The sequence below is a fragment of the Pongo pygmaeus genome, chromosome 2, assembly GCF_028885625.2.
Source record: "Pongo pygmaeus isolate AG05252 chromosome 2, NHGRI_mPonPyg2-v2.0_pri, whole genome shotgun sequence".
NCBI classification, from domain to species: Eukaryota; Metazoa; Chordata; class Mammalia; order Primates; family Hominidae; genus Pongo; species Pongo pygmaeus.
In genome coordinates, this window is record NC_085930.1 from 66644393 (window position 1) to 66671036 (window position 26644).

At 44.0% G+C, this 26644-nt stretch overlaps 1 protein-coding gene and 1 pseudogene across 3 annotated transcripts in view; one reads left to right on the top strand and one right to left on the bottom strand.

Annotated features, from left to right (window-relative positions):
• The window catches only part of HRH1 (histamine receptor H1), a 126618-nt gene that overhangs the window by 21926 nt on the left and 78048 nt on the right, over window positions 1-26644 (bottom strand). The window lies entirely within an intron of this gene.
• Window positions 6104-6707, top strand: LOC129033197 (mitochondrial intermembrane space import and assembly protein 40-like; annotated as a pseudogene).

Below are 26644 nucleotides of genomic sequence, written 5' to 3' on the forward strand. Positions count from 1 at the left end.
AGAAAGAGGTGTCATGCATGAAGGTGCTGCAGTACTGCATAATCTCATTAAGTCTGGCCAGGTCATAATTTCCATGAAACACCCAGGCTTATCAGTGCCACTGGTTGTGATGAACAGAGCAGACTGCAAATAGCAAAATGCCATTATGGGCCTAGTATTACAGGAACCTGACTGACTTAGAATCTGGAGGAGTTCTGGCTTAAGAGTCAGCCTCTGGGTAAGATGCAAGAGGCAGATGACCTTGTGGGCAGGCAGTGGCCCCAGTGGGTTTTCCAGGGGTGGAGGTACACATGCAAAGAGTCTACAGAGTCAGAGAAGAAAAGCTGCTAAGAACAGAGGACTGTGTGTGGAGCAAGAGGGAGTGGTAGGGATCGGGGCAACCTGGAGAGCCTGTTCTGTGCTTGAAGAGGGCAGCTGCCACTCACATGCCACCAACTGCTGCAGACTCAGATCTGCCTGTTTTTAAAAGGAAACACAAAATCTGGAGTTTTTACATGAAATATTTTAGTTTTTAAATGCTGTCAATTATTCAATTGTTTCATTTGTCTTCTTGAACATTACACAGGGTAAACAAAACAAATTTTGTAAGCCCCCAGGTAGAAACCTCAAGCTGGTTCATAGGGGATGCAGAATGCTGAATATGAGATAATGACCCAGGATTGGACACCTTTTGGGGTATTTGCCCAGCTCAAGTCAAGCCTCCTCTCTGAAAACCATCATTTCACCTTGGGTGGGCTCTGGCAGCCATAGTTATACTATGTAACCCTGACCCCTGGGCACACATGATTGAAGCAGAAGTTGTCTCTGACCCAGAACAGACCAGTCAGCCCAGTTCTCTCTTCTAGAACATTGGAATTGGAGTTGTGCCATCAAGACAGTCTGTTGGTCTCACATATCTGATATATCATATATCTGATGTATCAAGAAGACAAATGAAACAATTGAATAATTGACAGCATTTAAAAACTAAAAGATTTCATGCAAAAACTCCAGATTTTATAAGTGGGGGTGGGGGTCTGCCACTGGGGGCAAGAGGGGGAGTGTTGCTTATCTCTGGGAATGCTAAAATAGAGGAGGGGATAGAAGAAGGCAGCAGACAAAATGCAATAATTCATATGCTGGAACAACCGAGATCTACCAGCAGAAGGATGAATTTAGACCTTTCCCTCATATCATATACAAAAATTAACTCATAATTGATGATAGTCCTAAATGTAAGAGCAAAATTTTTGTGACCTTGATTTAGGCAAAGATTTCTGAGACACAGCACCAAAGGCATAAGGAATTTTAAAAAACTGCTAAATTGGACTTCATCAAGATGAGAAACTTTTGGGTTTCAAGAGGTACCACTAAGAAAATGAAAAGCTATGGAATGGAAGAAAATATTTATAGGTCATATATCTGATATATCATATATCTGATGTATCCAAAATACATAAAGAACCCTTCCAACTCAATCATAAGAAGATAAATAACCCAATTTATAATAGGCAAAGGATTTATATAGACATTTCACCAAACAAGATAGAGGAATGGCTCAAAAGCACATGAAAGGATGTTCAACATCATTAGTCATTAGGGAAATGAAAATCAAAACCATAGTGAGATACCACTTCACATGTACTAGGATGACTATAATTTAAAAAGAAGGACAATTACAAGTGTTGGTGAAGTGTGGAGAAAGAAGAACTCTGAAACACTGCTGGTGGAAATGTCAAATGGTGCAGCTACTGTGAAAAGCAATCTGACAGTTCTTCAAATGGTTAAACATAGTTGCCATATGACCCAGTGATTCCACACCTAGATATATACATAAGAGAACTAATCGTATGACCACAGAAAAACTTGTACGCAGATACTCATAGCATTATTCACAACCACCAAAAAGTAGAAAAAACCCAAATGTTCATCAACTGGTAAATGGATTTTGATTAAAATGTGGTCTATTTGTCAATAAAAAGAAACACAGTACTGTTCCAAGCTACAACATGGGTGAACTGGAAAAACATCATGCTAGGTGAATGAAGCCAGACACAAAAGGCAACACATTGAATGATTCAATTTATATGAAATGTCCAGAATTGGCAAATTTATAGAGACAGAGAATAGACTAGTGGTTGCCTGGTAGTGGAGGGGGGAACAGGAAGGGATCTTTTGGAAAAGACGGAAATGTTCTAAACTTGGATTCTGATGATAATTATACAACTCTGTACATTTACTAACAATAACTGAATTGTATGATTCACTTAGAATGGGTGAATTTTATGATACGTAAATTACACCTCAATCAAGTTGTTTTTAAAATTTTTCGGTGGATTAAGAAAGAGGCTGCTTTGGGTTCCAGATCTGTCTGTTTTTAAAATCTATTTCACTACACCAGTGCTGGGAAATAGGATCAGCTATAAGATTCCTCAGTGTCATTTATATGAAAACAAACTAGTTGCTTAGTAGAAGAACTGCTTTAGCCAGAACCAAGATTTAGATAAAATAGATCTCATGGTTTCTTGTTAAAGGGGCAGTGAGATGTTATGCGTAACTTCTAAATTAGTCATCAGAAGTAGAAGGAGAGGAATGACTGAGCTACATCAAACCCTTTCCTCCCGCACGTCTGTGATCTCTCATTTTATAATTTGGTTTAAGAGATTGAACTTGTTTGATTGTTTGTCTACTCGCCACAACCCCCAGCCCTGCTGTGACAAGCTAGGATTTTTAAAGCTAAGTGCAGGAAAGGGAAGCTGAAGGATATTATCACTAAATGGCAAAAAAAAAAAAAAAAAAAAAAGGCAGTGTTAAAAGCCCAGCTCAGTTATTTCTTACTTTCTGACCTCAAAAAGCAAGGGAGAGGCTGGGCGCAGTGGCTCACGCCTATAATCCCAGCACTTTGGGAGGCTGAGGTGGGCAGATCACAAGGTCAGGAGTTCGAGACCACCCTGGCCAATATGGTGAAACTCCGTCTCTACTAAAACTACAAAAAAATTAGCAGGGCGTGGTGGCACATGCTTGTAATCCCAGCTACTCGGGAGGCTGAGGCAGGAGAATTGCTTGAACCTGGGAGGTGGAGGTTGCAGTGAGCTGAGATCGCGCCACTGCACTCCAGCCTGGGCGACAGAGCAAGACTCCATCTAAAAAAAAAAAAAAAAAAGAAAAAGAAAAAGAAAAGAAATATTTTCAGGATTGCATCAGGCTGGGAGATTTTCCATATCGCATTGTTTAATCCTCACCGTGCTGGTAACCTCACCAAAATAATTCTGCCCCCAGCCTCCCATTTTAATGACGTGGAAACAGAGGCTTCTGGAGTTTTTAGGGCTTGGTGCCTGCATTAAGAGATCACAGAGTGACTGAAGAGCAAGTTTCACTTAAAGGCCCAAGTGGCACCCATCTGCTAAGACCTTCCAGTGAACTTCACATACTCCCCCCACCCCATCCTCTTTTTCATTGTGAAGAGAGGGAAATAAATAAACACTTTAAATAAAGATTCCAGGGAATTGAAAACATGGACTTCCGTGCTAACGTGAGAAAAGGATACAGTGAATACATCATCCTCTTTTTCACTGTGAAAAGAGGAAAATAAACACTTTAAATAAAGATTCCAAGGAATTCGAAAATATGGATATCCGTGCTAACATGAGACAAGGACACAGTGATTACAACACCAAACCCAGCACACACACAAGTATCATTTCAGGATATGATGAATAATGTTTTCATTTTGTTCCGAATCCTTGGAGATTAAACTCTGAGAAATATACTTTCAAAGACCAAAGTTATTCAGGCTGTTCTCTTCTTGAGGAAAAAAAAAGTGATTGATGATATTGAACTAAATAAAAGAGCTGGCAGCAGAAAAAGAGAGGCAGATGCGGCATTTATAAGAGAGAGCTCCCAGGTGATTACCAGTTCCTGTAACTTTTGTCTCTTTCAGTCAGGTGACCTGATGGACACCTGCCTGAAGCTGCCACTTCATCCCACACCTGGGGCTCTTTAGCACCACCTGCTGGTCAAGCCCTCTTGCTGGTTCTGGGGTCAGGGTATTCATATATAGGGGTTATTTATATATTTATATATGGAAGTTATTTATATATAGGGGCATAGATGAGTGTGACTCGATCTGGTTCCTAGTTCTATTCTGACATTCACAGATGATTCATTTATTCATTCATCTATCTATCCATTCATTCTCCCTTCCTTCCATCAAACCATCCACAAAATCTTCACTGATGAATATTCTTGCCAGGTACAGATATTATGATAGCCACGGGATGAATACAGTTCCTATTCTCATGGAGGTGCCAGCCTATACCAGTAATTCTTGACTCTGCCTGCCTGAGAGCTTTGTTTTGTTTTGTTATTTTTGAGACGGAGTCTTGCTCTGTCGCCCAGACTGGAGTGCAATGGCACGATCTCAGCTCACTGCAACCTCTGCCTCCTGGGGTCAAGTGAGTCTCCTGCCTCAGCCTCCCAGGTTGCTGGAATTACAGGTGCCTGCCACCACATCTGGCTAATTTTTGTTTTTAGTAGACAGGGTTTCAACATGTTGGCCAGGCTGGTCTCAAACGATCCACTTGCCTCAGTCTCCCAAAGTGCTGGGATTACAGGCGTGAGCCACTGCGTCAAAAGCTTTTAAAACATATTGAGATGTCTTCTTTCAGGAAGATTGAGTGGAGGTACTTTTCTCTATTCTGCTAAGTACAGCTAAAACTCTGGATGTTATATTTAAAGCAAACACAAGAAGACTCTGACAGGTGGAGAGGCAAAGGCAAAGCAGTGAGGAATATTGGGGCCCAATGAGTGACACTGTGATGAGTTCCCTGGGCTTTTGTTTGGCCACATACATCAGAGATTTTGACCTGAAGAAGCTGGCAGCTCAGAAATGGCAATCGGCACAGGCAAAACAAAAGCCTGCTGTGTCTAGCCAAAGGACTGGGAAAGGGGCTGCCTAGCAAAATAGAAAACTTTTAGACAACACCTGCTCTATTTCAGCCAAACACCACAGAAAAACACTGTGCTCCGCTCCTGTCCTAGCCAGATGAGGCAAAGTGGGGAGGGGAGCCAAGACTTCCACCCTTGTCAAGCTGTAATGAAGTGACTCAACTCCCCTTGCTGGGGTGGCGTCCCTGCCATTCCTAGCAGGGAGCCGGGACTTGCATCCTGTCAGGTGGTGACAAGCCCTGCACCCACCCCCACGGTGTCAGTAGGGGTGCATGGGGATCAGTGAGAAGGCACTCTCATCCCTCCCAGCTGGGGACTTATCTGCAGAGCCCTAGTGGAGAGACGGAGCTCCCACATCTGCTCAGCAATAGTGAGGAACCCATGCCCTTCAAGTGTCAAGAGAAGCAAAGTGGGGAGCCAGGACATCTACCTCCACCTGGAAGTAATGAGGCAGCATACTCTCCCCTTATGTCCTCCGGCTTCCCCTGCTACAGCAGTGTCAGTCAAAAGCAGATAAATCAGGAGATTTAAATATGATCCTAGGTCTTATAATACCTAATATTTCCATATTTCAATTGAAAATCATTTTTCACATCAAAAAATGAGAAGGGATTTCAAATAGGATTTTTTTTTTTTTTTTTTTGAGATGGAGTCTCACTCTGTCGCCCAGGCTGGAGTGCAGTGGCGCGATCTCGGCTCACTGCAACCTCTGCCTCCTGGGCTCAAGCTATTCTCCTGCCTCAGCCTCCCAAGTAGCTGGGACTACAGACACATGCCACCACGCCCAGCTAATTTTTTGCATTTTTAGTAGAGATGGGGTTTCACCCTGTTAGCCAGGATGGTCTCGATCTCCTGACCTTGTGATCCGCCCGCCTTGGCCTCCCAAAGTGCTGGGATTACAGGCGTGAGCCACCGTGCCTGGCCAAAACATTTAAAATAATCATCATAAAAATGCTTCAACATGCAAATGTGAACACACTTGAGACACATGAGAAAAATAAGTCTCAGCAAAGAAACAGAAAATATAAAGAAGAAGCAATGGAAATTTAGAACGGAAATAATAATTGAAATAAGAACCCAGAGGTGCCCGCCCTGCCTGAGGAGAGGGAGGTCATGGTGTGAAGCTGCAGCTGCTGCCGCCGCCGCTTCTGCAAGGTCTCAGGGCAGGGCTGCAGCCATGTCCTACTGCCGGCAGGAAGGGAAGGATCAAATCATATTTGCAACCAAAGAAGACCATGAAGCTCCAAGCAATGCAGAATTGGTGGCTGATGACCCCAACGATCCATACGAGGAGCATGGATTGATACTGCCAATGGAGACATTAATTGGAACTGCCCATGCCTTGGGGGAATGGCCAGCAGCTCCTGTGGGGAACAGTTCAAGTTGGCCTTTTCCTGCTTCCACTATAGCACGGATGAGATCAAGGGGTCAGACTGTGTAGACCGGTTCCGGGCCATGCAGGAATGCATGCAGAAATACCCAGACCTCTATCCCCAAGAGGATGAGGATGAGGAAGAGGAAAGAGAGAAGAAGCCAGCAGAACAAGCAGAAGAAACAGCTCCCACTGAGGCCACTGCAACCAAAGAAGAGGAGGGGTCAAGTTAATGAAGGCCACAAGGCACTGGGCTCCAGTCCTTTCAGAGTGGACCTTTTGCAAAAGGCCTTGTCGTCACCTTTCAAGAAAGTGTCTTTCCCTCTGTTGTCCTGTGCACTGTAATATACAAAATAACTTATTTTGATGATCAGGGGTCTTGACCTCTTGACATATACACTGAAAAAAAATGGGGGTTGTATGTATGTGTGTCCTACCCAAACCTGTGGCCGCCACTTTTGAATTCTCTTCTCAGATTGCCGTGAATTTTGCCACTTTTAAATCATGTGCTGAATAAGCTCAGCAACTGAAAACCATTACCCAGGACGGTTTCTTGTGAGTGAGCTGATTTATTCTGATTCATTATATTCCTTTTAGTAGATTTTATACCCCTTGGGGAAATAATACAAGTAATAGAAACAAAAACGTCTTCTCTTAAAAATGCTGGGGTTGGGCCTCTACTAGCAGGGGCCAGATGATCAGATATGATTTCTGCAAACCCATGTTGACCTTGAATATGTGAAGGGGTACTGTACTTCATTCCCAATACATTTTGGTTTCCATGTTGGCGTTGAGCTCCTGGTTTTCTGTGTTTGGACAACGAAGATTTGGACCCTCCCATTCACAGTCCCTTTCTAAGTGAAGGGAGAGGCTGGCTTGGCTGTTCCTTCTTACTCCGAAAGCCCTGGTTTGGGGCCCATGTTCACACAGGCTCTCAGTCTGGTCAGGTGCAATGTTCTTGAGAGGTGGGGACCTAATTATTACCAGAGTAGCAGCAAGAGAGGGAACATTGTGAATTAAGTATTCAATTAAAAGGAAACATGATTTCTACCTGAAAAAAAAAAAGAACCCAATCGATGGGCTCAAAAGCAAGAGGGTAGGAACAGAGGAAAGAATCAGTGAACTGGAAGATAAAACAATAGAAATTCCCAAATCTGAACATCAGAGGGAAAACAGACTAATAAACAAACAAACAAACAGAACTCCAGGGTCCTATGGGACTATAACAAAAGATCTAACATTCATATAATCATAGTCCCAGAAGGAGATGAGAAAGAGGGTGGCAATGATAATGTGCTTTGAGAAATAATGGCTGAAAACATCCCAAATTTGGCAAGAAACCTAAATCTACAGAATCAAGAAGCTGTTAACCAAACAGGATAAGCCCCCCAAATATACACCAAAACACATAATAATTAAACTCCTGAAAAAGAAAGACAAAAAAACTTGAAAGTGTCAGAGAAAAACATCTTACCATAATGAGAATGACAGCGGATTTCCCACAGAAAACATAGAGGCAAGAAGAAAACGGCATTACAGTTTTCAGATGCTGAAAGCAAAGAACTGTCAGCCCAGACTCTTATACTCAGTGAAAATATCTACAAGGAATAAAGGGAAATCAACACATTCTCAGACGAACTTGTACAGGACTGTGTGCTAAAAACTACAACATGCTGATGAAATAAATCAAAGATGTATATAAATGGAGAGTGTGTATGGATCAGAAGTCTCAACAGAGTAAATATGTCAATTCTTCCCAAATTAACATACAGATTTAATGCAATTCCTATCAAAATATCAGCAAGATGTTACAGATATAGATAAGACTCTTCTAAAATGTGTAGGGAAAGGTGGAGAAACTGGAATAACTCAAATAATTTTGAGAAAAAGAGAATAAAATACGAGAAATCGACCTAGCCAATTTCAAAACTACTATATATTAATAGCTACAGTAATCAAGACTTTGTGGTACTGGCAAAGGAATAGACACATAAATCAATAGAATAGAACAGAGAGTCAAGAAATAGAAATAGAACCACACAAATATTCTCAGGTGATTTTTGACAAAGGTGCAAAATTAATTTAATGGAGGACAGAAAGCATTTTCAACAAATGGTGCTGGCACAATTGGACGTCACAGGCAAAAACTGAACAACAACCTAAACCTTATGTCTTGTAAAAAAATTAACTCACGCTGAGCACAGTGGCTCATGCCTGTAATCCCAGCACTTTGGGAGGCCGAGGCAGGCGGATCATGAGGTCAAGAAATTGAGACCATCCTGGACAACATGGTGAAACCCCATCTCTACTAAAAATACAAAAAATATCTGGGCATGGTGGAACGCGCCTGTAGTCCCAGCTACTTGGAAGGCTGAGGCAGAATCATTTGAACCCAGGAGGCAGGGGTAGCAGTGAGCCAAGATGGCACCACTGCACTCCAGCCTGGTGATAGAGCAAGACTCCGTCTAAAAAAAAAAAAAAAAAAAAAAATTAACTCAAAATGCTCCACAGACCATTAAATGTAAAATGTAAACTACAAAACTTGTAGAAAAACACATTAGAGGAAATCTTCAGGATCCACAGCTAAGCTAAAAGTTCTTAGACTTGTGACTAAAACATGATCCATAAAAATCCATAAAAAGAAAAAACAATGAATTGGACCCCATCAAAAGGAAAAATTTCGTTCTGTGAAAGACCCTGTTTTTTTTTTTGTTTGTTTTTGTTTTTTTTTTTATACTTTAAGTTTTAGGGTACATGTGCACAATGTGCAGGTTAGTTACATACGTATACATGTGCCATGCTGGTGTGCTGCCCCCATTAACTCGTCATTTAGTATTAGGTATATCTCCTAATGCTATCCCTCCCCCCTCCCCTCACCCCACAACAGTCCCCAGAGTGTGATGTTCCCCTTCCTGTGTCCATGTGTTCTCACTGTTCAATTCCCATCTATGAGTGAGAACATGCAGTGTTTGGTTTTTTGTCCTTGCGATAGTTTACTGAGAATGATGATTTCCAATTTCATCCATGTCCCTACGAAGGACATGAACTCATCATTTTTTACGGCTGCATAGTATTCCATGGTGTATATGTGCCACATTTTCTTAATCCAGTCTATCATTGTTGGACATCTGGGTTGGTTCCAAGTCTTTGCTATTGTGAATAGTGCCGCAATAAACGTACATGTGCATGTGTCTTTATAGCAGCATGATTTATAGTCCTTTGGGTATATACCCAGTAATGGGATGGTTGGGTCAAATGGTATTTCTAGTTCTAGATCCCTGAGGAATCGCCACACTGACTTCCACAATGGTTGAACTAGTTTACAGTCCCACCAACAGTGTAAAAGTGTTCCCATTTCTCCACATCCTCTCCAGCACCTGTTGTTTCCTGACTTGTTAATGATTGCCATTCTAACTGGTGTGAGATGGTATCTCATTGTGGTTTTGATTTGCATTTCTCTGATGGCCAGTGATGATGAGCATTTTTTCATGTGTCTTTTGGCTGCATAAATGTCTTCTTTTGAGAAGTGTCTGTTCATATCCTTTGCCCACTTTTTTATGGGGTTGTTTGTTTTTTTCTTGTAAATTTGTTGGAGTTCATTGTAGATTCTGGATATTAGCCCTTTGTCAGATGAGTAGGTTGCGAAAATTTTCTCCCATTTTGTAGGTTGCCTGTTCACTCTGATGGTAGTTTCTTTTGTTGTGCAGAAGCTCTTTAGTTTAATTAGATCCCATTTGTCAATTTTGGCTTTTGTTGCCATTGCTTTTGGTGTTTTAGACATGAAGTCCTTGCCCATGCCTATGTCCTGAATGGTAATGCCTAGGTTTTCTTCTAGGGTCTTTATGGTTTTAGGTCTAACGTTTAAGTCTTCAATGACTTTCTTCACAGAATTGGAAAAAACTACTTTAAAGTTCATATGGAACCAAAAAAGAGCCCGCATCGCCAAGTCAATCCTAAGCCAAAAGAACAAAGCTGGAGGCATCACGCTACCTGAATTCAAACTATACTACAAGGCTACAGTAACCAAAACAGCATGGTACTGGTACCAAAACAGAGATATAGATCAATGGAACAGAACAGAGCCCTCAGAAATAACGCCACATATCTACAACTATCTGATATTTGACAAACCTGAGAAAAACAAGCAATGGGGAAAGGATTCCCTGTTTAATAAATGGTGCTGGGAAAACTGGCTAGCCATATGTAGAAAGCTGAAACTGGATCCCTTCCTTACACCTTATACGAAAGACCCTGTTAAGAGGATAAAAAGACAAGGAGAAAATATTTGCCAGCCACATATCTAACAAAGGACTAGTATTTAGAATATATAAAGAACTTTCAAAACTCAACAGTAAAAAGCAGACAATCCAATGAGAAAATGGGCAAATGACATGAGGAAACATTTCATCAAATAGATGATACAGATGGCACATCTGCACGTGAAAAGATGTTCATTACTAGCCATCAGAGAAGTGCAAATCAAAACCACAATGAGATATCACTGCACAGCCATCAGAATGGCTAAATTAAAAGACAGTGGCAACATCAAATGCTGATGAAGACTGCGGAGAAACTGTATCACTCATATATTTCTGGTGGGAATGTAAAATGATACAACCATTCTGGAAGAGTATGGCAGTTTCTTAAAATACTAAACATGTAACTACCATAAACTTGAGTAATTGCACTCCTGGACATTTATCCCAAAGAAACTAAAACGTATTTGCCCACAAAAAAACTGAACATGAATGCTTATAGCAGCTTTATTCATAATAGCTCAAAGCTGGAAACAACCAGATACTCTTTGATGGGTGAACGAGCAACCAACCAACTGTGGAATACTACACAGTAGTAAAAAGAAATGCACCAGTCCTATGCCCATCAACTTGGATGAGTCTCCAGAGAATTATGTGAAGTGAAAGAAGTCAGTCCCAAAAGGTTACTAACTGTGTGACATTTATATAACATTCCTGAAATGACACAATTACAGAAATGGAGAACAGATTAGTGGTTGCCAGGGGTTAGAGATGGGGGAGGTGAGAAGGAAAGGGGATGTGGCTATAGAAGGGCAACGTTGGTGATAGAACTCTTCTGTACTTCATTGTCTTTATGTCAATATGTTGGTTGTGATATTTTACTACAGTTTTGCAACACGCTACCACTGGAGGAAATTGAGTAAAGTGTATGCAGGATTGCTCTATATTATTTCCCACAACTAAGTGTTCCTAAAAGGCTTAATGTAAAAAAACCTCATACTGATACCTTGGCTGCACTCCCAAATTCCCAGCCACTATGGTTTAAAGGTCCCCAGGTGATCCAGGGTGCAGCCAGGATTAAAAAAAAATCAGTGGTCTAGGCCAGTGCTTCCTAAACCTTCATATGCAAATAAACTTTCTGAGAGTCTCATTAAAATGGCTCAGGAGGTCTGAGGTAGGGCCAGAGATTCTGCATCTCTAACAAGCTCCCAGGTGATGCTCATGCTGTTGGCCCACGAACCTCACTGCGTAGCAAGGGCTTTTACACTATGGTTACATCCAGGTTGGGTTCATAAGAATTATCAGAGCAACTGTGAAATATATCATACACTGGGATCCAGCTTAGTCGATTCAGTAGGATCCAGTAGGTCTGGACTGGTGCCGATGATTCTGTTTTTTAATAGCTCCCCTGGTGAAATGTGGTGCCCAGCCAGGTTTGGGATCCAGCAGCAAGCTGCCTCCTGCTCCTTGATTCCTCTGTGTATGAGCTCATCTTGGCACCCAAGGCCAATAATGGAATTTAAAGTTCTTGTCTTCATGCCCAGTACTTTCACTACCTTAGACCTGGAGTCAGGCCCTGGGACTTGGTCTCTCTCATCTGCCCCTGAACCTACCCAGTGGACTTCAGTCAGTGTCACTTCCCTAGAACATGCTCTGGTGTCTCCTGTCCGTCACTGGCCTTCTAGAGGCCAGCCGCCTACTCCTTTTGTTCATCCTTTGGAGGCTGCCTTGGTCTAAGCTCAAGTTTGTTCTCACCTGGGATACTGCAACAGCCCCCTATCTGGCCAGCCTGCTTCCAATCTCACTCCCTCTAGTCCCCACCCATGTCAACTGCAAGCAATCTTTCTAAATCCACATTTCTCTCCTTCAGTTACTAACTTATTCCCATTATAGTTTTTGCTGATCTATGTCTTTCCTATACCACCAGTTACTTTATATATGTATTTAAATGGATCCACTTTTTTGGTTAAGTTTATTTCACTACCACATATGAAAAACAAGTTATCATTTTTTTGTTATCTACAGAAATTTCCATAGGCATAAACAAGATGACAATAAAACAATGTGATTTAATTCTAGCTAGATATTGTGAGGAAGGCTTTGCTTTGTTAAAGAGAAACCTTAGCAAGAGTAAGATGGGTGTTAAAAACCTCCCAGCACCAAATTGAGACTCTCTTGGAAGTAATCAGGACTGAAATATACAAGTAAGACTTGAAAATCTGTGTGAGTCAATATTAATTAATGGTACATCTCTGCACCATTTACAGTCACTTCAGGTAACACCCAAGATGTGGTAAACACTGTCTTAAATCTCGTCATATATTGTTTTGCTCCTAAATGCCTTGAAGGAAAAGTTTACACTCCTTAGGCTGTTGGTATGACATTTCCTCCATATTTTGACCCACAGCACTCCAGCAAAAATGAACTCGCTGTCCCCAAACACCCCCGGTTCTTTCAGTTTTTGGGGGCTCTACACACAGTATTCTCTTCTCCAGGAAGAGGATGTGTCTTGCAGATTAGCATTTCATTTATACTTACTATTGTCTCCTTATGGGCCTATTTCAGAGCCCACCTGGAACAAAGTAGGTGAGAAGAATGAAAAGGACAAAGGAGAGGTGGAAAGGTTGATAAAGAAGATGGGAAGAAAAAGGAAGGGAGGGAGGCAGAGGGAAGGAAAATATCAATGAACTTCTATTTATTCTACAAAGTCCATCTTAACTGTTCCTTCTTTTTTGAAGCTTTCCTGTATCCCTTAGCCATATCTAAGCATTTCTTCTTCTGGGTTCCCACAGTATTGTTTCCATATCTCAATTAGGGCATTTAGGGCATTTAACACTATATTCTTTTTTTTTTTTTTTGACAGTCTCACTCTGTCGCCCAGGATGGAGTGCAATGACAAGATCTCGTCTCACTGCCACCTCCACCTCCTGGGTTGAAGCAATTCTCCTGCCTCAGCCTCCCGAGTAGCTGGGACAACAGGCACGCGCCACCACGCCTGGCTAATTTTTGTATTTTTTTAATAGAGATGGGGTTTTGCCATATTGGCCGGGTTGGTCTCAAACTCCTCAGGTGATCCACCCACCTCGGCCTCCCAAAGTATTGGAATTACAGGCATAAGCCACTGTGCCCGGCCCACTATATTCTACGGAATGATTTCAGGTGCCCTTCACGTACACTTTGATCCCTACAAGGGCAGGAGCACTGTGATATTCACTTATATTTCCAGCACCTAGCCCAGTGGCTTTCAAACTTGGCTGCACATTGGAATCATGAACAGAGCTTTAAAAAAATACTGATGCTGAGGACTCACCACTCCTGGATTTGATTCTGATGTAATTGGTCTGGGGTGTGTCTGGGTTTCAGGATTAAAAAAAAAATTTGTTAGAGACAGGTTCTCGTTCTGTTCCCCAGGCTGGAGTGCAGTGGCATGATCACAGCTCACTGTGACCTTGAACTCCTGCCCTCAAGCAATTCTCCTGCCTTGGCCTCCTAAAGCACTAGGATTACAGGCACGAGCCACTGTGCCTGGCCTGGATTTTTAAAACTCTCCAGATGGTTCCAATGCAACCAATATTGTGAATCACTTTCCTAACTAAAGCTGAATTATGGTAGGAGGAGTTCAGTAAGTGATGAATGAATAAGTAGATGAATCCTGCCTTTAACGCACCACAGTTCTGACCCAACATGACCACATTCAGAGTTTCATGCTATGCTAATTCATTAATATATTCAGGAACTATTAATTAAACAATAATGTGGTACCAGGTATTATGCTAGGCCAAGCCACTAGAGATGGAAATGTGAATAAGACTCCGAATTCTCCCCTTGTTTTTGATATGCCTTAGGGATGGCTGGGGCCTGTCCTAGTTCATCCAAGAACTTTCTGTCCTGCTGATTAATTGGCCAGCTCCAACAGCAATCATTTCCCTAGTAACTGATAGCAAATCTTACTTCTGGCTGCTTCCTCGGGCAAGTGCTATCTAAGGACAGACTCTATTCACTCTCAGAAAGAGGAAGTTCCTAGGGGGTATGGGCAAGTCAAGAAACCACAAAGAAAGTGGTCTTGTCTAGATCTCTCCAAGCACTCCAGAAGTGAAAGGGAGATGCTCAGGTGCAGACCAAAGTCCTGTACAGCTCAGACAGGCCTCCTTCTGGGTGTGTATTTACATAATGAAAATGTAAGGCCGGGCGTAGTGGCTCACACCTGTAATCCCAGCACTTTGGGAGGCTGAAGTGGGCAGATCACCTAGGTCAGGAGTTTGAGACCAGCCTGGCCAACATGGGGAAACCTCGTCTCTATTAAAAATACAAAAATTAACCAGGCGTGGTGGCGGGCGCCTGTAATCCCAGCTACTTGGGAGGCTGAGGCAGGAGAATTGCTTGAACCAGGGAGGCGGAGGCTGCAGTGAGCTGAGATCGCGTCACGGCACTCCAGCCTGGGCGACAGAGCGAGACTCCGTCTCAGAAAACAGAAAAAAAAGATCTTAATCACCCCATAGGCAAATGGCATTTCCTTCCCAACCACTACGGTCCCACGCTAAGACCTACTTCAAAACTCTGCACTACAGGTGACTGAAGAGCAGAGATGATGTACATGTGGGGTCACCCCTGTTCTGTTCTGCTGCAGACTTTGACAACGTCTTCTCTCAACTGCTGTCACAGCTTCCTAACTGGTCTTTCTGCTCCTGGATTTGGCCTCTTTCACACAGAAGCCAAATGATCTTTCTAAAACCACAAATCCAATTCCCCTACTCAAAACTCTTTAATGGCTGGCCACTGTTGTCAGGATATACAGAAGCCCCCTGACCCCACATGTGTGATACAAGGGTAACAACCCAAATAAAACTGGACTGTTTTGCATCCAGTCTACCCATGGTATCTTTCTTTTTTTTTTTTTTTTGAGACTGAGTCTTGCTCTGTCACCCAGGTTGTAGTGCAATGGTGCCATCTTGGCTCACTACAACCTCCGCATCCCAGGTTCAAGTGACTCTCGTGCCTCAGCCTCCTGAGTAGCTGGGATTACAGGCACCCACCATGACGCCTGGCTATTTTTTTGTATTTTTAGTAGAGACGGGGTTTCACCATGTTGGCCAGGCTGGTCTCAACTCCTGACCTCAAGTGATCCACCCGCGTCAGCCTCCCAAAGTGCTGGGATTACAGGCATAAGTCACCACGCCCGGCCCCATGATCACGTTAAAAAGAAATTCAAGTCCAACATCCAGAAAATAAAACGATATGGAAGAGTAACTTCAACCTTTACTGAAGACTCTCAAAGAGGCAAAACCATCACAAAGAACTTCTTTTCCCATCTGTCGCTACATAGTGCCAGCTACAGCATCAGCTGCTCATCCTCAAATCTTCCTGCTCTCTCTCTCAAAAACTTCAGGTTGCCTTGGTTTCCCTTTAATTCCCTTTTCCCTTCTTTCACCCACTCTTCAATCTTTCTGATTTATTGAAGGGTATCACGTAATTTCTAATACAAATGAACTTAGCTTTCCCAGTGCCCTCTTTTCTTTACTCATTACTCCAATCAGCCTGGCAAATGCCCACGAGATAAGCAAACAGGTCTACTCTGGAAACGGAGGGAGGGTGCCGGGCAGTGGCTAGTATATCTCAATATCTTTGACCCATCACACAGAGCTTTTTCCACCTGGTCTCACCTTACTGTGCAGCCTCATCTCTGATTCTCCACTCTCCCCAAATAGGCCCTGCTTGTTTACACCCCATACCTTTACAAATGCTGCTCTCCTGCCGGGAATGCCTGTTCTCATCCTCTTACCCTGGCAAGACATTCAGTTAGTTCTTTACAACCCAGTTCTGATGTCACTTCCTTTTAGGCATTCCTCCGTCCCACCGGGCTGGTTTAATTCACTTCCTTCTCCAGGGCTTTGCTGAACTCTGCACAGATCTCAATTACAACCCTTATAAAGCTGGGTTGTGGTCGGGTGTGGTGGCTCATGCCTGTAATCCCAGCACTCAGGAGGCTGAGGCATGTGAATCGCCTGAACCCAGGAGGCAGAGGTTGAAGTGAGCTGAGATCGTGCCACTGCACTCCAGCCTGGGCGACAGAGCAAGACTCTGTCTCAAAAGTAAGTAAGTAAATAAATAAATAAATAATAAAGCTAGGTTGTAATCCCTTAATTACTGATCAGACTTTTTTCACTAGACTGTGGGTGTCACATGTGGGTCTGAGTCATCTCTGTGTCCTCAGAGCCAAGAACTGGGGAGGTGCTTAATGAAGTTACTGAATGCTCCAGAAATATGTTCCCGTCACTGAGTGCTCCAAAGAGGCATTCACCTGTCCCCCCTTCCCTGATCATCCCTCGGGGATACCTGGAGTGCCTGCCAGATCAGAGTTTGAGAGATCTGCCCTGGCAATCACCTGACTAGGCCTACATATCCTCCCGTGTCTGGCCAGCCTTCCAGAGAGCAGTCTGTCCCTCTTTCCGACTCTAGCCGGCCAGGCCTGGTTCTCATAGCATCAAAAATAAAAGGAGTTAAAAGAAGCCAAGCGATTAGGCAAGAAAAGGAAATGAAGGCACCCAGACTTGAAGGAAAGAAGTAAGACTATTTGAAGACAACATGGTCTTGTTTGTAGAAAATCCTGGAGAATCCACAAGAAAATTTTTAGAACTCACAAATGAGTTCCAGGGGCCCAAGTCCTCAGTTTGGCCTTGAAGGGGTCCCTCGGTCTCCTGGCCCTGCTCCCCCTTTCCTGTGGCACTTCCCAGCACTCCTCCTGTGAGTGGCTCTTAGCAGCCGCAGGTGGAGCATCCACTTTCACGTTGCCTACTTTCCCCTCTCTTCTCCCTGCCTGGGTACAGCCTTTGAAGAGCTTCTGTCTCATCTTCACCTCATCCCTAAAGTCCTTAAATAAGGGGCATATTTATCGAGGATAAGAATTGGACCTGTGTTATCTCATTCAATCCCCACAGCAACCCTTGGAAGTGGGAGCTATAATTAGCACCTCCATTTTTCAGATGAGGCTCTGGGAACCTATGCCCCTGCTCCAACCTCACACAGTTATGAGGCCCACTGGGCTTGAAAGCAAGGGCTGCCTGACTCCAACATCCAATTTCTTTTTTTTTTTTTTTGAGATGGAGTCTCGCTCAGTTGCCCAGGCTGGAGTGCAGTGGCGCATACTCGGCTCACTGCAAGCTCCACCTCCTGGGTTCACGCCATTCTCCTGCCTCAGCCTCCCAAGTAGCTGGGACTACAGGTGCCCACCACCATGCCCGGCTAATTTTTTTTTGTATTTTTTAGTAGAGACCGGGTTTCACCGTGTTAGCCAGGATGGTCTCGATCTCCTGACCTCATGATCCGCCTGTCGCGGCCTCCCAAAGTGCTGGGATTACAGGCGTGAGCCACTGCGCCCGGCCCTCCAACATCCAATTTTTTAACCTGAAATTTGGAAAGAGAAGTGAGGCCCTATTCTAATGCTTCCTCCCCTAGCTAGATGTATCTTTTCTTTCCCTGATCCAGACTCCAAGGCTGATAAGCTGTCAGTGTGTAGAGCTGACTCTGTACTGTGATCATTTATGTAGAGCTTTTCTCTCCCCTGTTTGGCTGGAAGATCCTTGGGAGCAGATGCCATGTCTTATTCAGCCTCACATGCTAGAACTGCTTGGCACATGGTAGGCATGCACATTGCACGGCTTCAGAAAGAGTGAAACGAGATGGTTGAGGCACAATACACTAAACAGAACAAATGTGTGTTCCCTTTTGCACGCACAGGAGAGATGGCCTCAATCATATTTGGGGTGTCAGGATGATGTGGCTGGAACATGTCATGGGGGATGGCCATCCCCCTCCTTGCTGACAGTGCCCTCTGTGTCCCCTCAAGGCTGCGGAAGAGTCATCCTGGAGAGAAGGGCCCAGTCTTCAGGGCAAGGATTTGTGTGCTCATCTTTGTTTACTGTGTGTTTGGCACAGTAGAAAATATTTGTTGAATGAATTTGCTGTGTGACGCTGAACGCTTCTCTCAATTTCTCCAGGCCTCCTCTGTTAAACAAGGGCGTTGCTCAAGATCACGGATTTTTCAAACATTCCCCTTTCCCCCTTTTCTTGGTAGCGCAACTACTGGTTTATGTAACAATTTATACAAGACAGATAGAAGCAGCTTGCTGCTGTAGCTGGAGTGGAGTGGGGGAACCCAGAGCCCTTTTACTTGACTCCCCCTCTTTGCCCCACACTCCCCAGAGGCCCCTCAGAGCAGCTTGAGAACAGTCAAGCTGGCTGAACTCTAAAGGGCCTTGAAATTCAGAGAGCTTTGTAAGGAGCGTCCACATTTTTTTTTTTGAGATGGAGTCTCGCTCTGTCGCCCAGGCTGGAGTGCAGTGGCGCCATCTCTGCTCACTGCAAGCTCCGCCTCCCGGGTTCACACCATTCTCCTGCCTCAGCCTCTCGAGTGGCTGGGACTACAGCCGCCTGCCACCATGCCTGGCTAATTTTTTTTTGTATTTTTAGTAGAGACGGGGTTTCACCATGTTAGCCAGGATGGTCTCGATCTCCTAACCTCGTGGTCCACCTGCCTCGGTCTTCCAAAGTGCTGGGATTACAGGCATGAGCCACTGTGCCTGGCCTTTTTTTTTTTTTTTGAGACGAAGTCTCGCTCTGTCGCCAGGCTGGAGTGTGATGGTGCGATCTCAACTCACTGCAACCTCTGCCTCCCGGATTCAAGCGATTCTCTTGCCGCAGCTTCCTGAGTAGCTGGGACTACAGGCACGCGCCACCACGCCCAGCTAATTTTTGTATTTTTAGTAGAAGCAGGGTTTCACCATGTTGGCTAGGATGGTCTTGATCTCTTGACCTCATGATCCGCCTGCCTTGGCCTCCCAAAGTGCTAGGATTACAGGCATGAGCCACCGCACCCGGCTGGAGCATCTGCATTTTAAAAGAGTGGCTCTGAAAAGAGAAAATCCTTTACCACACATTTGGACAACTATTATTTAATGCGCTTGAATGGTGGAATGTAAGGGCCTTGATTAGGAGTGAGAGGGTGTAGTGTTGTCTTAGGATGGAGAGTTTATGTTTCCCAGGGCCTCCAAACCCCCCTGGGTCTAGGGGGCCACTAGTTCTGCCTTACTATTTGTGCAAGTGGGCCCTGATGCACAGCTCGCCAGCAGACACTTGGCCGCTGTACTTTCCCGTCAGCCTGCCATCTTCTTCTTCTAAGTGTCTATCTGCTTCACTCCTACTTTTCTCCATTGATTTTTCCCTCCTCTTGTTTTCCAGAACTCACAAAAACCTCCACTGGTTCTAAGCATTTTACATAGTGCTGTGAACTTGCTGGAGGAAGTTGAATAAATGGATGCGTGATAGGCAAATCGCCCTAGATTTTGGTATTTTAGTTAAAATTCCACACAACACCTGGGATATATAATCACACAGAAACCACTTAGCTTCTTGTGAAAACAATCACAGAGTCTAGGAAATGGAAAAATAATCATAGTTTTTATAAATTGTCCCCATGAGGACCTGCTCAATGCTGGGAAGTTACAGCTGTGCACACTTCCAGCTGTGGCTGCACCCACCCTCACTCCCACCCTGTCCTGTGCCTCCTGCCACCTTGCTATTTACCCAGTTCCTGACTGTGGGTGTTCAAGAGAGGTATTAAGTGACTATTGGTATCTAGCCGAGATGCTCCCCTGTACAATCTGAACAACTACACCATCACTGGAATAAAGGATTACTGGACACTTTTAAAGAGAAACTGATATACTCATGTTCATAGCAGCATTATTCACAATAACCAGAAGGTGGAAGCAACCCACATGTCCATCAGCGGACGAATGGGGAAACAGAATGTGGTCCTCACATACCATGGAATATTTTTAAGCCTTAAAAAAGGAAGGGCATCTGGCACATGGTATCACCTGGATGAACCTTGAGGACATTCTGCTAAGTAAAATATGCCAATCAGAGAAAGAGAAATACTGCATGATTCCACTTATATAAAGTCCCTAGAGCCATCAAATTCATAGAGATAAAAAGTGGAATAGTGGCTGCCGGGGGCTGCGGGAAGGAGGAAAGGGGAGTTAGTGTTTAATAGGCACAGAATTTCAGTTTTGCAAAGTAAAGAGTTCTGGAGGTGGATGGTGGTGATGGATGGTGATGGGCACATGACTGTGTGGTTGTGAATGTAGTTAGTGTCACCGAACCGTGCATATAAAATGGTTAACGTAGTAACTATTATGGATATATATATATATATATTTTTTTTTTTTCTTGAGATGGAGTCTCGCTCCATTGCCCAGGCTGGAGTGCAACGGCGTGATCTCAGCTCACTGCAACCTCCGCCTCCCAGGTTCAAGCGATTCTCCTGTCTCAGCCTCCCAAGTAGCTGGGATTACAGGTGCACACTGCCACGCCCGGCTAACTTTTTTTTGTATTTTAGTAGAGACAGGGTTTCACCGTGTTGCCCAGGCTAGTCTTAAACTCCTGAGCCCAGGCAATCCACCCACCTCGGCCTCCCAAAGTGCTAGGATTATAGGCATGAGCCACCGCACCTGGCCCCGTGTTATGGATATTTTACCACAATTAAAAATAAATAAACGAGAAACTAAACAGCTCCTTAAGGCACTTTGACAAGGTCTAACATTAAAGGATTTGTCAACTTAAGGGCATCTTAAGAAGAAATCCTCCTGGGAATTCATGGTAGACTGAATGGAGGTGTCTTGTGGTAGAGAGCATTGATTGAGTTGTTACACTTTAAACCAAATTTTCTTATATTCCCACGCCCAGATACTTTGGGGGTAGTGACTCCAGACACTCTATTTAACATTGAACTTGATTTCTCCTTCTCATCTCAGTTAAAGAATTGGGGATTGGTCTCTTTTATGCTTCTGGGGAAGCAGTATTCTGAATAAAACTGACTGTCTCTGTGATTGGTTTTCTTTTTTTGTTATTGACATAGAACAATCACAAAATCATGAAATGCAGCAAAATAATATGTACATTATTATTCTACTTATATAAAACAGAGAAATGCAGGGGGAAAAAGTGAATCTTTGAGAGGTAGGCCACCCTTCCCCGGGGTTGCTATAATGAACCTCAACTTGTCTGTTCTTTAAGTTCAGCACAGCCCGATAAAGGAGGGCAAACAAGGTTTACAAGAGGCAGCCCAACAAGAAGGGAAAAACAAGCATGGTCTTCCCTGCACAGGATGACGGAAACCAATATACCGTCTCAGCTGTGTGTCTAAGTCGCATTTTCGCCCGCCGGTGTGCTTGGGCAGCCCTGCAGCTCCACACCGCCTCTTGCTGGTTGCCTACTGGAGTGGCTGCAGGCTCTGCACTGGGTTGTAGGAAACCCAAGCACCAGCAGCCTCATTCCTAAGCCCCTTGTGTATCAACAAACAGGACCCTCCACCTCAGCAGTACTGTTCTCACAGAGGACAGGGATTCTCAGGACAGTGATGAGGTAACCGGCCTCAGAGACAGGCGGCTTTACCAAGACTACACAGCAAGTCAGGGGTGGAGCTGACAGTGGCACTTGGGGTTTCTTAGACCCAGGTCCAATTCTTTTTGGAACCAAACAACTAACATTTATAGCAGTTACCCCAGGCCAGGCGTGGTGCTTGGGGATTGATAGGTATTGTTTTATTAAAGTCCCACCACAATGCTAGGAGGTAATTACTATTACAATTACTTTTCCAGATTACTAATTGAGTCTTAGAGAGCTTAAGTAATTTGCCAAAAGTCACGGAGCTAACAAAAGGCAGAATCTGGATTTTAACCTTGGTCTGCGTGACTACTCTATCTGTTTGTAGCCAATACTTCCTCCCCTCCTTTTTCAGAAAATTTTTGGTAAAAAAACAAAACAAAACATTAAGTTACCACAATTCAAATAAATAAGAAAGAAACTACACAGCTCCTTAAAGCATTTTGACAAGGTCTGACATTAAAGGATTTGTCAATTTAAGGTCATCTTAGGAAGAAATCTTCCTGGGAATTCAGGGTAGACTGAATGGACGTGTCTTGCAGCAGATACCAGTGCATTGGTGCATTGATTGAATTGTTACACATTAAATTAAATTTTCTTTCCTTTTTTTTTTTTTTTTTTGAGACGAAGTCTCAACTCTTATTGCCCGAGCTGGAGTGCAGTGGCATAAACTCGGTTCACTGCAACCTCCACCTCCTGGGTCCAAGCGATTCTCCTGCTTCAGCCTCCCAAGTAGCTAGGACTGCAGGCACGCAACACCATTCCCAGCTAATTTTTGCATTTTTAGTAGAGACGGGGGTTTCACTATGTTGGCCAGGCTGGTTTTGAACTCCTGACCTCATGATCCACCCGCCTCAGCCTCCCAAAGTGCTGGGATTACAGGCATGAACCACCATGCCCAGCCTATTTATTTTTAACTGTGGCAAAATACCTACAGTAAAACACTTACCACTTTAACCATTTTATATGCACAGTTCAATGATACTAACTACATTCACAACCACGCAACCATGAACTCATCGCCACCATCCATCTCCAGAATTCTTATAATCATCCATTAATTCATGTGCTAGGTTTGTATGGTTTTCTGGAGTCACTGCTCCCTGAGGTATTTAGACATGGCAATATGAGTTTATAAGAAAATTTAGGCCAGGTGCAGTGGCTCACTCCTGTAATCCCAGCACTTTAAGAGGCTGAGGTGGGCAGATCATGAGGTCAGGAGTTCAAGACCAGCCTGGCCAACATAGTGAAACCCCGTCTCTACTAAAAATACAAAAAATTAGCTGGGCATGGTGGCTTATGCCTGTAATCCCAGCTACTCAGAGGCTGAGGCAGGAGAATTGCTTGAACCTAGGAGGTGGAGGTTGCAGTGAGCCGAGATCATGCCACGGCACTCCAGCCTGGACAACAGAGCAAGACTCTGTCTCCAAAAATAAATAAATAAGTAAGTAAATAAATAAATAAGGCTGGGCATGGTGGCTCACGCCTGTAATCCCAGCACTTTGGGAGGCCGAGGCGGGCAGATCACCTGAGGTCAGGAGTTTGAGACCAGCCTGGGCAACATGGTGAAAGCCCATCTCTATGAAAAATACAAAAAATTAGCCAGGTGTGGTGGCCCACGCTATAATCCCAGCTACTCAGGAGACTGAGGCAGGAGAATCACTTGAACTTGGGAGGTGGAAGCTGCAGTGAGCCGAGATTATGCCACTGCACTCCAGTCTGGGCGACAGAGCAAGCCTCCATCTCAAGAATAAATAAATAAATGAGAAAGAGAACTTTGCTGTGTGCCCCTCATATGTGTCCCGTCCCACCCATGGCCCCCACAAGAAACCACTGTCCTGACTTTTAAGGAATCACTCTTGTGTCTTTTAAAATTTTTTTTGTTTTGTTTTGTTTTTTTTTTGAGATGGAGTCTCACTCTGTTGCCTAGGTTGGAGTGCGGTAGCACAATCTCAGCTCACTGCAAGCTCCACCTCCCGGGTTCAAGCTATTCTGCTGCCTCAGCCTCCTGAGTAGCTGGGACTACAGGCACCTGCCACCATGCCTGGCTATTTTTTTCTGTATTTTTAACAGAGACGGGGTTTCACCATATTGGCCAGGCTGGTCTCGAACTCCTGACCTTGTGATCCACCCTCCTCGGCCTCCCAAAGTGCTAGGATTATAGGCGTGAGCCACTGTCTGACCTTAAAATTGTTTTCTTACTCAAATGTACATACCTAGATACTACATTCTTGATCATTTGAAAAATCTGCTGCCTTTTAATTCTTTTTAAATTTGTGGGTTCCTCATTCATCCTTTTATTTCCTCATACTTTTTCTTTGAAAGAATCTGGAAGTTTGACTGTTGCATCTCCCTTGGCCTGACATTGCTGACCACACACTCGAGGTTCTGTTCAACACACTGCTCTGTCCTGTGATCGTCCTGTGAATTGCCAGCTGAATCCAGAGACTGGCTCAGGCTCAGGATTGATCCCTTTGGTCAGACTGCAGGTGGGGCTTGGCTTCTCTAGGTGGTATATAATGTCTGGTTGTCTCATTTTCTAATAATCTTAGCAGCTGTTATACTTAATACCTATATCTATTCCTCTGTTCTCTTAAAAATTCTAATTGTGTAAAATATATATAATACAGAATTTACCATCTTAACCATTTTAAAGTGTACAGATCAGCAATGTTAAGTACATTCATATTATTGTGCAACCAATCTCCAGAACTCTCTTTATCTTGTAAAACTGAAACTCTATATTTACTGAACAACTCTCCATTTCCCCCTCCCTCAACCCCTGGCACTCACCATTCCACTTCCTTTTTCTTTTTTTTTGAGACCGAGTCTCGCTCTGTCACCCAAGCTGGAGTGCAATGGCGCCATCTTGGCTCACTGCAACCTCCGCCTGCCGGGTTCAAGCGATTCTCCTGCCTCAGCCTCCTGAGTAGCTGAGATTACAGGCACCTGCCATCATGCCTGGATAATTTTTGTATTTTTGTAGAGACAGGGTTTCACTATGTTGGCCAGGCTGGTCTTGAACTCCTGACCTCAGGTGATCCGCCTGCCTCAGCCTCCCAAAGGGCTGGGATTACAGGTGTGAGCCACTGTGCCTGGCCCCACTTTGTTTTTCTGTTTTTTTTTGTTTTGTTTGTTTGTGTGTTTGTTTTTGGAGACGGAGTCTCCCTCTGTTGCCCAGGTTGGGGTGCAGTGGTGCAATCTTGACTCACTGTAACCTCCGCCTCCTGGGTTCAAGCAATTCTGCTGCCTCAGCCTCCTGAGTAGCTGGGACTACAGGTGCACCCCACCATGCCTGGCTAATTTTTTTGTATTTTTAGTAGAGATGGGGTTTCACCGTGTTGCCCAGGCTAATTTCGAACTCCTGAGCTCAGGCAATCTGCCTGCCTCCGCCTCCCAAAGTGCTAGGATTACAGGCATGAGCCACCACACCCGGCCTGTTTTTTTTTTGTTTTTTTTTGTTTGTTTGTTTTTTTGAGACAGAATCTAGCTTTGTCACCCAGGCTGGTGTGCAGTGGTACAACCTTGGCTCCCTGCAACCTCCGCCTCCTGGCTTCAAGTGATTCTCCTGCCTCAGCCTCCCAAGTAGCTGGGATCACAGGCACATGCCAGCACGCCCAGCTAAGTTTTTGTATTTTTAGTAGATATGGGATTTCAGTATGTTACCCAGACTGGTCTTGAACTCTTGACCTCAAGAGATCCACCTGCCTCGGTCTCCCAAAGTGCTCGGGTTACAGGTGTGAGCCACTGCACCTGGTCTCCACTTTCTGTCTCTATGAGTTTGAGTACGCCAGGGACCTCATATAGGCAGATTCATATACTACTTGCCCTTTTGTGACTGGCTGATTTATCTTAGCATAATGTCCTCAGGTTTCATCCACGCTGTAGCATATCACAGGATTTCCTTTCTTTTGGATGCTGAATAATATTTTATTGTATGAATACGCCACATTTTGTGTATTTATTCATCCTCTGATGGACACTGGCTGCTTCCACTCTTCGGCTGCTGTGAATAATGCTGCTATGAACATGGGTGTATATAGACGTCTCTTCAAGACCCTGCTTTCAATTCTTTTGGTTATATACTGAGAAACGGAATTGTTGGGTGGCATGGTAATTCTATGTTTAATTTTTTGAGGAGCTGCCGTACTGTTTTCCATAGTGGCTGCACCGTTTTAGATTCTCATCCTTTATGCTCTTTTAATGTTCATTTCCACCACTCACCACTCAGGGAGTGTTCAGGGCCCTCGACTAACCATATTGGGATCCAAAAGGTAATAATGTTCCCTCTAATAGTCCCAAACTGGGAACTACATGCAAGTCCAGTAACAGGGGATCCATTAAATGGTAGATGCCTAACATGGAATCCCATGTAGCCATTTAAAATATTGTTGTGGAAGAGTAGTTGATGACATGAAAAGATGTCGCTAATACTTGTTTAAGTTAAAAAAAAAGGAGGCTACAAAACAGAATGTGTATGTGTAGGGTAAATCCATAGTTTTGGTAAAAAGACAACTGTGTATTAGTAGGAAGAGCTGTCTTAACTGACCTTCACTTAACTGACTCACTGAATTAGTCAAAGTCCCTCACCCCTGCCACCTGTAAAACACAGTGACCCGGCTGGGCGCCGTGGCTCACGCCGGTAATC